Source organism: Balaenoptera acutorostrata, chromosome 15 (assembly GCF_949987535.1).
Source record: "Balaenoptera acutorostrata chromosome 15, mBalAcu1.1, whole genome shotgun sequence".
In the NCBI taxonomy this organism is placed as follows: domain Eukaryota; kingdom Metazoa; phylum Chordata; class Mammalia; order Artiodactyla; family Balaenopteridae; genus Balaenoptera; species Balaenoptera acutorostrata.
Genome location: NC_080078.1, coordinates 584,437 through 596,076, shown reverse-complemented (window position 1 = coordinate 596,076; position 11,640 = coordinate 584,437). Strand labels below are relative to the sequence as shown.

The following is an 11,640-nucleotide window of genomic DNA, read 5'->3' as shown; positions in this document are numbered from 1 at the left end:
GTGGGAAGGCTAGTCCCGTCAGCCGGCACGGACATCCAGCAGCGAGGGAGGACGGGCTGTGTGCCAGCTTCTGTTCTGGGCCCTCGGAGCAGCCTTTCAAGGTATATGCTCCATGTTTCATCAAGTGGGAGACTCCGTCAGCGCTGCACGCGCCAAAACGTTATGGACCGCTACAAGAAAAGAGTGTGACGCTGTCTCTCGTAAGAAGCGTGCTGATCTTAGAGTCGTCAAAGTGAGGAAATATGCCTTACCATCAGTGGAGTACGGCGCCCTGCTCATTTTAAATTGTACTGAGGCTCAGAAAACTTAAGCAGCGTGCCCAGGGTCATGCAGCAGGGTGGAGCCAGAATTTGCACTCAGGTGGTCTCTGCTTTCTAGATCTAGGGCTTGGGACTTTGGGTCATCCTAGCGATCTGCCTAAGACGTGTTGTTGTCTACTTGTTTGAAAGGCCCAGGACCCCAGGATTCCTGGTCAGAGTCCCTGGAACGCCAGGCTCGGCAAGGCTCACCCTCTGGAACGTGGGCTCTGCCCACGGGGTGCTCCCCGCCTGGTCAGCTGCTGGTCGTAACTGGGAAAAAGCAGGCGTTCGGCTCCGTCCCGGCCCCTTAGCCCTCGGGTCACCCCACTGCCTTATCTGCAGAGAAAGACTTCCTCCACCAAGCAGGCCCCGGCCAGGGAGAATGGCAGAGTCTGTGTGTGTCGGGGGATCTTCAAAGTGGACCCACCCTCCAGCTGAGCCCAGATCAGCGTTCTCTAGCTGGGGAATGTAAACACGCTCTGCTCTGCGGGGCCCCAGCTCTGTGGCCTGCTGCTAGGTGCTCCCAGAGCTCAGGCCAACTCCTGTGCAAGACCCAGGTGTCTGCAGGGACAGCTGTACCGTCCTGGGGGCGGGAGGAGTGGGAAGCTGGTCCTGGTTCCTGGGTTTCCAACTGCATCATCTAGTGTTGACTTTTGAAAACCGCGTGGAGTCGGCCTCCCCTGCTGTTTCTGGTGAAGGCCCCCAAGGAGCGGTCAAGTGCTGCCGGGCCCCAGGCCTCTACCTTTGTAGCTGCACACGCCGTGTTCACCAGGCTGGTGCCCTAGCTGTACCGCGCTCTGTGGAGCAGAGACTCCGGCCGGCGCTCTGCTGGGCTCACGGACACGCCTCTCCGTGGATGTAGACTGCTCACCAGTCTTGAGACTCGGCCAGTCTTCCTGGTTGTCCTCAAGCGGCAGTTGATCCCACGCCGGGGGCTCTGGACTGCTGGTCAGGGACTCGAGGGTCACCTGCTGCGGGGGCCGCACTTGGTCCTTCCCTCGGGGGCGGCGAGGGTGACGGCTGCCCTCGCTGACAAGGCAGGTGGGTCTTTCTTTTTAGGAGATGCACCTTTAGGAGATGCACCTTTTTAGGAGTTTCACACCTACGAAGAAATGTGATTCTATGTGAAACGTGGGTCAAGGGCAAGGAACGTTTAAAGTTCCCTTGTTTTTGCGAGTGTGGCTTGTAGTGAGGTTATGTGTCTTGATGTCTCTGTGGTTCTGTTACTATAAGTCGTGTTGCTCAGGCCCCGGTAGTTGACTTTGATAAGGAAGCGTGAGGGCCTGGTGAGAACCCGAGTCCCACCCTGGAGGGGCCGGGGGTGGACGTCAGTTGACAGCTGGGCCCGTGGCTTCTGTGTGGTCATCCTGGGTCGTCACCCTTGTCAGTGCAGTTGCCTCACTGCCCCCCCCCCTTTCTAAATCCCACCCTACTCAGCCTCTGCCGGCACCCCTTCTGTCCTCCGTGGAAGCAGATCCTCCCCATTATTAACGTGAGACGCGCCCGGGGTGGGTGTGTGACAGGTCCCTGCCCTGGGCGTGCAGGGCCTGGAGCGGGGGCCACCCAGACTCCAGGAGGGCAGTGGAGCGGTACCCGGTGTCAGCCCTGCCCGAGATGCGCCTTTCCTGGCCTGGGGGAGACCAGTGGCTCTGAGAGGTCAGCACGCTGACGGGGCCCGCCCTCCAGGAGCCCCAGGCCGGCGCGAGGCAGGCCGTGAGCCGGGGCTCTGGTCCCCGACGGGGAGCACCAGGGACGCCGGGAGTCAGCAGGGGTGCAGCTGGGCCAGCCTGGAGGAGGGCCACCGAGGCCCAAGCCACGGCCTCAGCCACGCTGGGAGACCTGGTCCCGGGGCTCTGTCTAGCCTGAGGCCGACGAGCGCCCCGCACGCCTAGCAGCCCCGGCACAGCCTTCGTGGTGCTTCTTAGGTCTGGAAAATGTGGCCCCTCCCGAGAGCCCCTGGGCGGCCGCCTGATGGCAGCCGGCTGGGGGGTGCGGGAGGCCCCTCCGGCTCTCAGGTGTCCCGACGCTCGCCCGGCAGCGGCCTGCCCTCCCCTGCCCCGTGGCCGTCTTCTCATCCTGGTCTCCGTGTGCGAAGGACCACCGACCCCAGCGGGTGGGCCACGAGCCGGGCTTTGTCTCCTCCGCGGCCGAGCCGGCGGCAGCGGCGAGGACACGGCCCTGTGGACGCACCCTGCGTGGAGGGCCCCGCGCCGCCTCGCCCTGCTGCTTCTCCACACGCCTCGCCAGCCCGGCTGCCCCGGCTCTCGCACGGCCGCTCCAGCCGCGGGTCGGGAGACGAGGGCAGGCCCCCACCCCCGCTACGGGGCACGCGTACGGGGGTGCCCGGGCACGTGGGGGCTTCGCGCCTGGGCGGCCCCTACCCAGCAGCAGCAGCGCGGATCGTCTCGGGGATTGTAGGTTAACCTGCCATGTGCTTAATGGAGGTTCGTCGCAGCCCCGGCTGTTCAGCCACGTCGGCTCTGGTGTCCGAGAGAAACCGGCGCTGAGCCTGCTTATTCTCCGCACCGCACGAGGGTGCAGGGCGAGTCGGGTGGTCGTGGGCAAGGTCGCCCACGGTGCCCGTGGGACCTGGGAAGGGGCCCCGATCGCTGGCCTTGTGCCACAGTCTTTACGGAGTGATTTCCTGCACTTGAGTGGGATCCCCAGTGGCCGCCAGGCCCGGTTTAGAGAGGCCGGGCTCCAGGGGATAACAGGCCCCTGACCAGAGCAGACAGCTGGCGCTCCGCGCGGCCCGACAGCCGCATCAGGGCGCCTCCCAGCTCCCGGGGACGCTTTGGCAGCTCCGCCTTGCAGGTGGGGAGACCAAGGCCCCGCGAGGAACTGACCTACACAGGGTCCTGCCACGGTCATGGGCTGGAGCCCAGGTCAGTACCAGGTCGGTGGGCTTTGGTGGCCCCTCGTGCTCCCTGTTCTGAGGAGCAGGGATCAGTCCATCCTCTGCGGTGGGCACAGCGCCTCAGCCTTTGTGCAGCCCTGCCCGTGGGCCCCAGGGTGCTCCCCCGCTCGGATAGGGCGGGTTTCCCCGTGGCCGTCTGAGCGGTCCTGGAGGGGTAGAGCCAGCGTGGCTACAGGGCCACGTCCGCTCGGTGGTTTTCTCGAAGCTGGATCTTCCCTCAGAGCCGAGGATGTGGAGGCAGTTGACGGTGGGAGCCCTGAGATGCCGAGTCGTCGTCTGACTTCGGGAGGCCGGCCTCCGCGGTGCAGCCTCAGAGGCTCCTTCCCAAGGAGTCGAGTCAGCGCTCCCCAGAGTCAGGGGAGACCTTGGCATGTCACCCAACTCTGCTGATGAAACTTTTCGGCCACACTTTTAGCCAAGAAGAGCTCACGGTCGGCTTCCAAATAACGCAATCAATGACAATATTCCGTTACTTAGAAAAAGCTGTTCCGCTGTAGTCATGTGTGCTTTTATTTGTGTGTACTGCGTGTGTGTGTGTGTGGTATAAAACATACGGATCACATCAGAGCCGTACGCTGAAGTGTTCCAGGTGCGTGTGAAGAAATGATGAGATGTTTGGGGGTGAGGGGAGGAGGGGGAGATGGGCCACACCGTTGGACACAGGGGTTCACCACACTTCCCTTAATAACAGAAAGAGGAGAAAAGAGGGAGGGCGGTGGGCCTGAGCACGTCCCGGGGCCGCCTGCTGGGACCTGCGTCCTACCCCATATGCGCTCACCCCTCCACTCCTCCTGCAGGAGGGGGTTCACAAAGCCGGACTCGCTGTCTTGCTGACGGTTAGTGGGGAGCCTCTGTCACGCCCTGTCCCTCGAGGGAGCCCATCGGTCGCTGCCAGATTGAGTGCTGCTGCTGCCGGTTAGGACCTCGCGTGCAGGCACCTCGAAGCTGGGGTTAGGAGGGGAAAGAACGAGAGTTTTTATTCTGGGAGTTTATTTTTCTCTTCCCAAACCTTTAATCGACGTTAAAAATAGTGCACGTGGGGCTTCCCTGGTGGCGCAGTGGTTAAGAATCCGCCTGCTAATGTGGGGGACGTGGGTTCGAGCCCTGGTCCGGGAAGATCCCACATGCCGCGGAGCAGCTAAGCCCGGGCCCCACAACTACTGAAGCACGCGCACCTAGAGCCCGTGCTCCGCAACAAGAGAAGCCACCGCAATGAGAAGCACGCGCGCCGCAATGAAGAGTAGCCCCTGATCGCTGCAACTAGAGAAAGCCTTCATGCAGCAATGAAGACCCAACACAGCCAAAAATAAATTAGTTAAACTAATTACTTAATTTAAAAAAATAGTGCATGTGACACAGTGCTTCCTGGAGAGCAGGAGTGGGGTCCCCGGAGGGGCGCATGGCCCGGGGTTTCCTCTCAGCAGCCCGCGCTGGGGGCATCCCGGAGTCTGCTGGCCATCTGCCATTCAGGCGTGGCCCCAGAAGCCAGGGCACCGTCCCCACTACAGTGAAGGGTCCCAGGCCCAGGTCTGGCCGAGCCATATGGGGAAGGCAGTCTGCCCCATGCCAGGATCCTGCCCGAGGACTCAGAGGAGGGTGGGTGGGGGTGTGGGTTTTTACCCCACGTGACCTGTGGAAATGATGGGGGGTGGGTCCGGCAGGCTCCCCTGCACGGAAAAGCGTGGGCTCAGGGCCGAGGCTAGATGCTGGACATTCGTGCAGGCTGGTCCCCCACCCGTGGCCTTGCTCCCTCTGCCTCGGGTGGATGGCCATCACTGAGGCGTGCAGCAGATTTCAGGACGCGAGATCAACATACAAAAGTCAGCTGTATTTCTGTGCGTTGCCGTGAACGCTGAAACTGAAATTTAACATGGCAGTGCGGTGCCCTTCCTGCCAGCCCAGCCTTGCTGCTGGTTCTCCCTACCCTTTGGGCATTTGCACTCTTCATGGAGCAGGTTTTTCCATGCAGGAGCCACTTTTTTTGTTCAGGGGTAAGTTGGGGTTTTTCAGGTGCCTCCTTCCTTATTCTCTTTCCTAACCCTATGCAAGCACCTCTGGCCGCCATCATCCCCTGCGATGCCAGAGGGCTACCACCCAGGCTCTTGGGCCCAGGGGTAATGCCTCCTAGAGGGAGACTGCACTCTAGTTCTCTGGCGTGGCCTGAGGTGTGGGTGGGCGTGCTTGGTGGACGGCGGGGGGAGGTGAAGGGAGAGAGGTGGGAGGACTGTCGTTGCTCCTTGGAGCTTGGTAAGGAGGGTGGGCCTAGGGCTTGGCAAGCGCCACTTATGGCAGGTTTAGAAATTTCCAAATAAATCTGTTTATTAGTGGTAAGCAAAAACAAACAACAGTGTGGTGTTAATGGAGGGAGAGACACAGATCTGAATAGAGACCCCAGAAACTGTCCCACATCAGCAACTTGATTTTCGGCAGAGGTGTAAATGTAATTCAGTGGAGAGTCTTTTCAACAAACGGTGCTGCAGTAATAAGACATACACAGGGAAAAAGTGTGTCGATTCCTTGGGCTCTTCTGTGTTGACCATCATGCCATCTGTAAATATAGACAGTTGTATTTCTTCCTTTCCAATCCGAGTGCCTTCGATTGCACTTTCTTGCTTTCTTGCCCTGGCTGGAACATCTAGTGCTGTGTTGAATAGCAGTGGTGAGGGTGGATCTCCTCACCTTGTTCCCAATCTGGTGGGGGGAGGGGGCAGTTTTACGTGTCACGTACCAAGTTGAGGAAGCTCTCCTCTGTTACTAGTTCTCTGAGAATGTATATCATGAATGAGTTTTGAATTTTGTCACACGCTTTTTCTTCATCAGTTGATATGATCATGTGATATTTCTTCTTTAGCCTGTTGATATGACGGGTTTATTAGATTGATTCTTGAATACTGAACCAGGCTTGCGTTTGTGGAATAAACTCTACTTGGTCATCGTGTATAATTTTTTTTATACGTTGCTGAGTAGGATTTTTTTGTTTATATTTATGAGAGATTTTGGTCTATATTTTTCTTTTCCTTTCATTTTTCCTTTCATACTATTTTTGTCTGGCTTTGGTAACAAGGTAACACTGGCCTCATAGAGCAAACTGGGAAATGGTTCCTTTGCTTCCGTTTTCTGGAAGAGCTTATATAAAATTGGTGTTAATTCTTCTTTAAGTGTTGAATAGAATTCCAGCGAAACCATCTGGGCTTGGACATAAGGTTCTGGAGTCAGGCCTGCTGTCGCTTTACTGACAGCCAGGCCCTGCGATGGCCGTCTCTGGAGGGGCTGGCGGGCCAGCTGCACCAAGGCCTTCAGCAGCACTTTGCTTCCTCTTGCTTGTGGCCGACGGCAGACCCTGCTCCCCTGGGGCTGGGGCTCCCCCCATACTCACACGCACACTCACGATTTCCACCCGCCAGATGCTTCCAAGCAGGGCCTGACCCGCTGGCGGGGCCACGTGTGAGGGAAGGGGTTTGTGCCGTGGCTCTGGGGGCTGCGAGCAGATGTCGGCATCCAGGCGGGTGTTCCAGACCCCCTGCAGCACTTCCTGTGATTTCACCAGTGGTTGGTTCTCAGGAGGTGGCGTGCCCGGGAACGCTGGGCATGCTGGTCAGCCAGACGTTCCGGCTAATAATGTCTGCGTCGGACATATTTATTCTTCGCTGAATGACTCTGAGTGATCCCCATGATCTTGGGGTGCTGGTTTTGAGAGCTTGTTCTTACTTCCTCGGGGGAGGGTTTGGTGGCAATTTCATGCTTCTAGAACACCAGCTCGGCAGAGTTGTTCTCCTCTGCCCCCCACACCCCCAGCCATCCTGGCTTCTCCTCTGCCTCACGTGGGCCTTTGTGCCCCCTCCCCGGGATGTGGGTGCCTGCTCCCTTTGCCTGGACCACCTCTCTCCCAAATATCCACGGCTGTGCCCTCACCTCTGGGTCTCAGGTGTCACTGTCCTGACGCTGTTTCCTTGACCTCCGTCCTCCTCCAGCCATTTTAAATTACAAAACGTAAGTCAACCGACTGTCTGTCTGTTGTCCCTAATTTTCCTCCTTAGTATTACAGCCTTTCAAGGCAGTCTAACCATGGCAGGGGGTCTTAGTTCAGGCTGCTATCACAAAATGCCATAGGCTGGGTGGCTTATAAGTAACACATTTATTTCTCATGGTTCTGGAGGCTGGAAGTCCAAGATCAAGGCACTGGCAGTTTTGGTGTCTGGTGGGTTCTCTTCCCGGTTCTCCTTGCTGTGTCCTCACATGGTGGAGGGGTGAGGAGCTCTCTTTAGTGACAGCCAGTGCCCTCTCTTATGAAGGCACTGATACCCTTCACGGGGCCCCCATCCTCATGATCTAATTACCTCCCAAAGGCCCCACCTCCTAGTGCCATCACGGCGTGGGCGGTAGGATTACGATACATGAGTTCTGGGGGCACTGGAACTTGCTTTGTGGTGGCAGGCGTTCCCCACAGTAAGCTTAGCACTTAGAAGAATATCTCATGTGAAGATGTTGCTTAACAAATGTATGTGGAATGCATCCAGGTCTGTCATGTACCCGCTCTTCCTGACCGGGAGCTGCTGGGCCAAGTTGCCTGGGGTTCGAGGGCCTCTGTGGCCCCTCAGGGTAGAGCCAGTGCTGCTGCCGGGGTCACGCAGCAGGCCACACCGTCCCACTCCACCAGCTGGACTCTGGCCACAGAAGCCCTCGGGGCTGGACCAAGCGCCTTTTCTCCTGGGTCCCTACAGGGAGCCCCAGGGTGCACTGAGTGGCCCCGTGCCTGCTGCCCTCTGACACAGGCCCGGGACAGACAACTGGGGGCAGCACAGCCCAGCAGCAGCTTCTGGGGGTGGGCTCCACCTGCTTCCGTGGGAGGCCTTGCGGGGACAGAGTGCATCCTGCAGGCGGGTCCCCGGGCAGAGAAGGGCCTAGGAAGGAGCTGGATCCCGGCCCATTTCACACCCTTTACCTCGTCTGCACAGTGCAGGCAACAGGGCGGCTGGGAGCGTGAGACAAGCAGTGGGCACGAAGCTCCCTCTGGGCTGCGTGTCCCCGCGTGCGGTGTCCCACCTTCACCCTGCCCCAGGCCAGCTCTGCCCCTCCTGCTCTCTCCTTTGTCTGGTCTCCCACGGTGGCCCGTTAGAGTCACCAGAACAGTACGTGAAGAAACCAGATTGGGGGTTCTTGGGTTGCAGGGCTGCCACAGGAAATGCACTGGGAAATCAGCACGCAGATCTTCTGTGACTCAGAAGACCTCAAGTGGAGTCCATTCCACGAAACTGGCTTGTGGCTTCGAATCTTGAAACCGTCGGTGTTAGCATTTCTGAGTCTCGGTTTCCTTATCTGTAAAGTGAGGATGCTGACGCCAGCGTCCCGGGGCTTAAATGGGGTCACAGAGGTGAGACTGTGGTGGTGGGCCCGCGAGTCCCCGCCCTGCCCTCCACTCTCCTCCCTCACCCAGCTCTGGCCCCCGCCTCGTGCCTGCCCCTGTCCCTTTCCCTGCCCCTGCCCCTGTCCCTAGCAGCGCTCCTGAGCGAGCCTCTGTGTGCGGACCAGCCTTGGGTGCTGGGGAAATGGCCAAGAGGAAAAGCACAGAAAGATGCAGGCTTGGCTCTGGGACCTTGGGAGATCCTTATCGGGCTGGGAAGCTGGGACACCCACCCCCGCCAGCCAGCGCAGGGCCTCAGCAGCCAGGGGACAGCCTGTCCTCACGCCAGGGTGCCAGAGCAGCCCCCCGAAACCAGCCCCGCCTCCAGAGCCTGCTGCAGGCCTTGGGCGGGTTCAGCAGGCTCCGGCTGCGGGAGTGTGGTTTTCCTCGGTCTATAAAAATCGATTTGCAGTTTTGTCTTAGGGGAAGGACACCTTCATTCATTTACTCCGTGAGCCTTTACTGAGCACCTGCTTTTTGCTGGGTAATGTCAGCGCCTGCGGTGGGCAGACCCGGCCTTATGCTTGTGGAGCTCACAGTTTGCGGGGTGGAGCGCTAGGGGGTGTTCAGCGGGTGAGGCAGAGACGGCTTCCCCGAAGCTGAGGGTTGACAGGCGCTCGGAAGTGAGCGCTCCAGGCAGGGGGAGCGCATGCGCAGACGCCCTGGGAGGAGCCAGCAGGCCAGGTTCCCCGGCTGCAGGGGGTGGAGATGGGGGGTGGGGACCGAGCCTGTGGTCGGCAGACGCGTCCGTGTTAACTGCACCGCGTGGTTTTCCGGCCTCCCCTGTGGGGACCTGCCAGGGAGCCCGGGCCACTGCGCCGTGAGGAGAGCCACAGGCAGACCCCTGGGCGGGGGCTCAGCGTCTGCCACTCGGCGGCCGAGCTGTGGGCCGGGAAGTGCTCGGAGCCCTGGGCTGGGCCTTCCCCTGGCCCGGAGGTCCCTCCCCCTCCCCCTCTCCCTCCCCCGCCCGGGGCCTCGCGGCAGCCGCCGCCCACAAGGCCTGGGGGGAAGGGGTAGTCCTCGCCCCCCAACCCCCGTGCAGGGCCGACCCCGCCCACCGCTTGACCCCGCCCCGCCAGGAGTCCCGCCCACACGCCCAGCCGCGCGCTTGCGTCACCGCCCAGCCGGCTGGATCTGGTTCCAGCCGAGCTTAGCCGGCCTGACATGCGCAGTACGCGGGTGCTGCGGCGGCCGGGAGGTGCCGCGGTCTCGGGCACACCTGGCGGCCTGGGACGCGGAGGTCAGTGCGCCGGGCCGGGAGCGGGCCGTGGGGGCTGGGGGGCGCGGGGGTCCGTCCTGCAGGGCGGGGCGGGGGCTCGGCGGCGCCCTGGAGACCCGAAACCGGGGGAGGGGCGGGGAGGAGGAGGAGGGGCCCGGCCCGCCTAGTCCCGCTTCCAGACGACAGGGTCCGGAGCGCCCCGCCCTCCGGGCCCGGGGTCCCGAACCGCGGACAGGCTGCGTGGGGCCGGGGCTCTGAGACGCGACTCGACGCGACGCGCCTCCCTCTCCCCGGGCGAGGCCTCGGGTGCCCGCCGACCGTGGGCTGCTTCTTGCGTCCCGGGACCCACGCCAGTCTCCTAGGCTCTGCCGGCCCCACCTTCTCTCTGTAGGAGCGGGAAGTGGTCTGGACCACGTCGCTGCCGCCTCCCCCAGGCTGGGCTGTCATCACCGCTGGCGACCCGCCTTCGGGGCCTTTGTAGCCGGAGGCCTTCGCCCTGCGAGGTCCACCGCCGCAGAGCGCATTGAGTGTCAGGACTTGGGGGCGGAACCCACCAGGGCATCTACCATTTTGCTTGTTAATTACCTGGGTATGCGTAACTCTTTACTTGGCAATGTGAGTGTTTAGTTTTTTAATTCATTGTTACACTCAGGAATTCTTACGAAGTGTGGGGGGAAGAAGCCCATCAGTAGTTTCCTAGTGTGATGAAATGATTTTGGAAATTACACTTAACAGCGGATGGAGCTGACATCGTGAGGTACTACGTGCACGTTTAACGGAGCCTTTGGATTTTCCTGTTTCCTTCTTTTGGAGCCACTAACGTGTTTTGTTTTGTTTTGTTGCCTGAAGAGCCTGCAGCCTGGTGCCTGCGGGGCTGGAGGGCAGCTGGGCCCCTGTAAGGCCCGCGGTCGAGGTGGGTTAGGACGCGGCCCCAAACGGGTGAATCCGCTCTGTGCCCGGTCGTCCAGTTTTCCCTCCCGAGGACGCAAGGCGCAGAAGCCGCTGGGGAAGAGGACAGGCCAGAGTCTGCTGGGTTGACACGGGGTGAAAACGTAATTGAAAATCTTGAGCAAAAGTGGGATTGTTTTTGCTTTGAGGGAAGCAGCGTCGGACGCTGTGGGAAGCCTGGCGCCCCAGGCCCTCCTCGAGTATGGGGGAGAGAGAGGTCTTTGTGGTCTTGTGGTATGTTTTTCATACGTTCAGAATCTGATTTTCATTAAAATGGCAAGATCAGTACCGTCAAATTAGGAACGACTGTCCGCTAATCTTTCAGAAGTTGTTGGAAGTTATGCTCTCTGTGTGTTAAACGTTATATCTAGACTCGCAGTTCGTACGCTTGATGTTCCACTCAGCTCTGGGCACGCTGGCTGTCCATCTCCCGGAACTGCATTTCCAGGTTAAACACAAAATGCAGCCTGAACTCCTGGTCAGTCACGCGTTTCTAAAGATAAAGGAAAGCAGCTTCTTGTAGGAAGGAGGTGGGCGTGGTGGGGCCTGCAGAGCGGGGGCAGCTTCTCTGAATACACGGAGCAGACCCTGCGTGACCTTTGCCTGCCGATACCGGGACAGTCCATGTTAGGCTGTTGACCGTGCAGAGCACAGCTGGGCCCCAAGCCTGTGTTGGCCTCTCAGCAGCGAAAGCGATGGGGAGGGTTGTAAATCATCCTCCTGCCTAGAACCAAGGAGGGCCCACGGGCAGGTCCTACGCGTGGACATCAGAGCTCCTGCAGAGGCCAGCCAGCCAGGGCCTGTTTGCTCCCTGGATATGGGCGAGATCAACCCAAAAGCTTAGCCGAAATTCTGG

At 60.0% G+C, this 11,640-nt stretch overlaps 1 long non-coding RNA gene across 1 annotated transcript; it reads left to right on the top strand.

Moving 5' to 3' along the window:
* The first annotated feature begins 9,765 nt into the window (after positions 1–9,765).
* On the top strand, positions 9,766–11,353 carry LOC130704832 (uncharacterized). Its single transcript, XR_009005326.1, has 3 exons — positions 9,766–9,857; positions 10,489–10,593; positions 10,686–11,353. It is a non-coding gene; the product is annotated as an uncharacterized LOC130704832 (long non-coding RNA).
* The last annotated feature ends 287 nt before the right edge of the window (positions 11,354–11,640 follow it).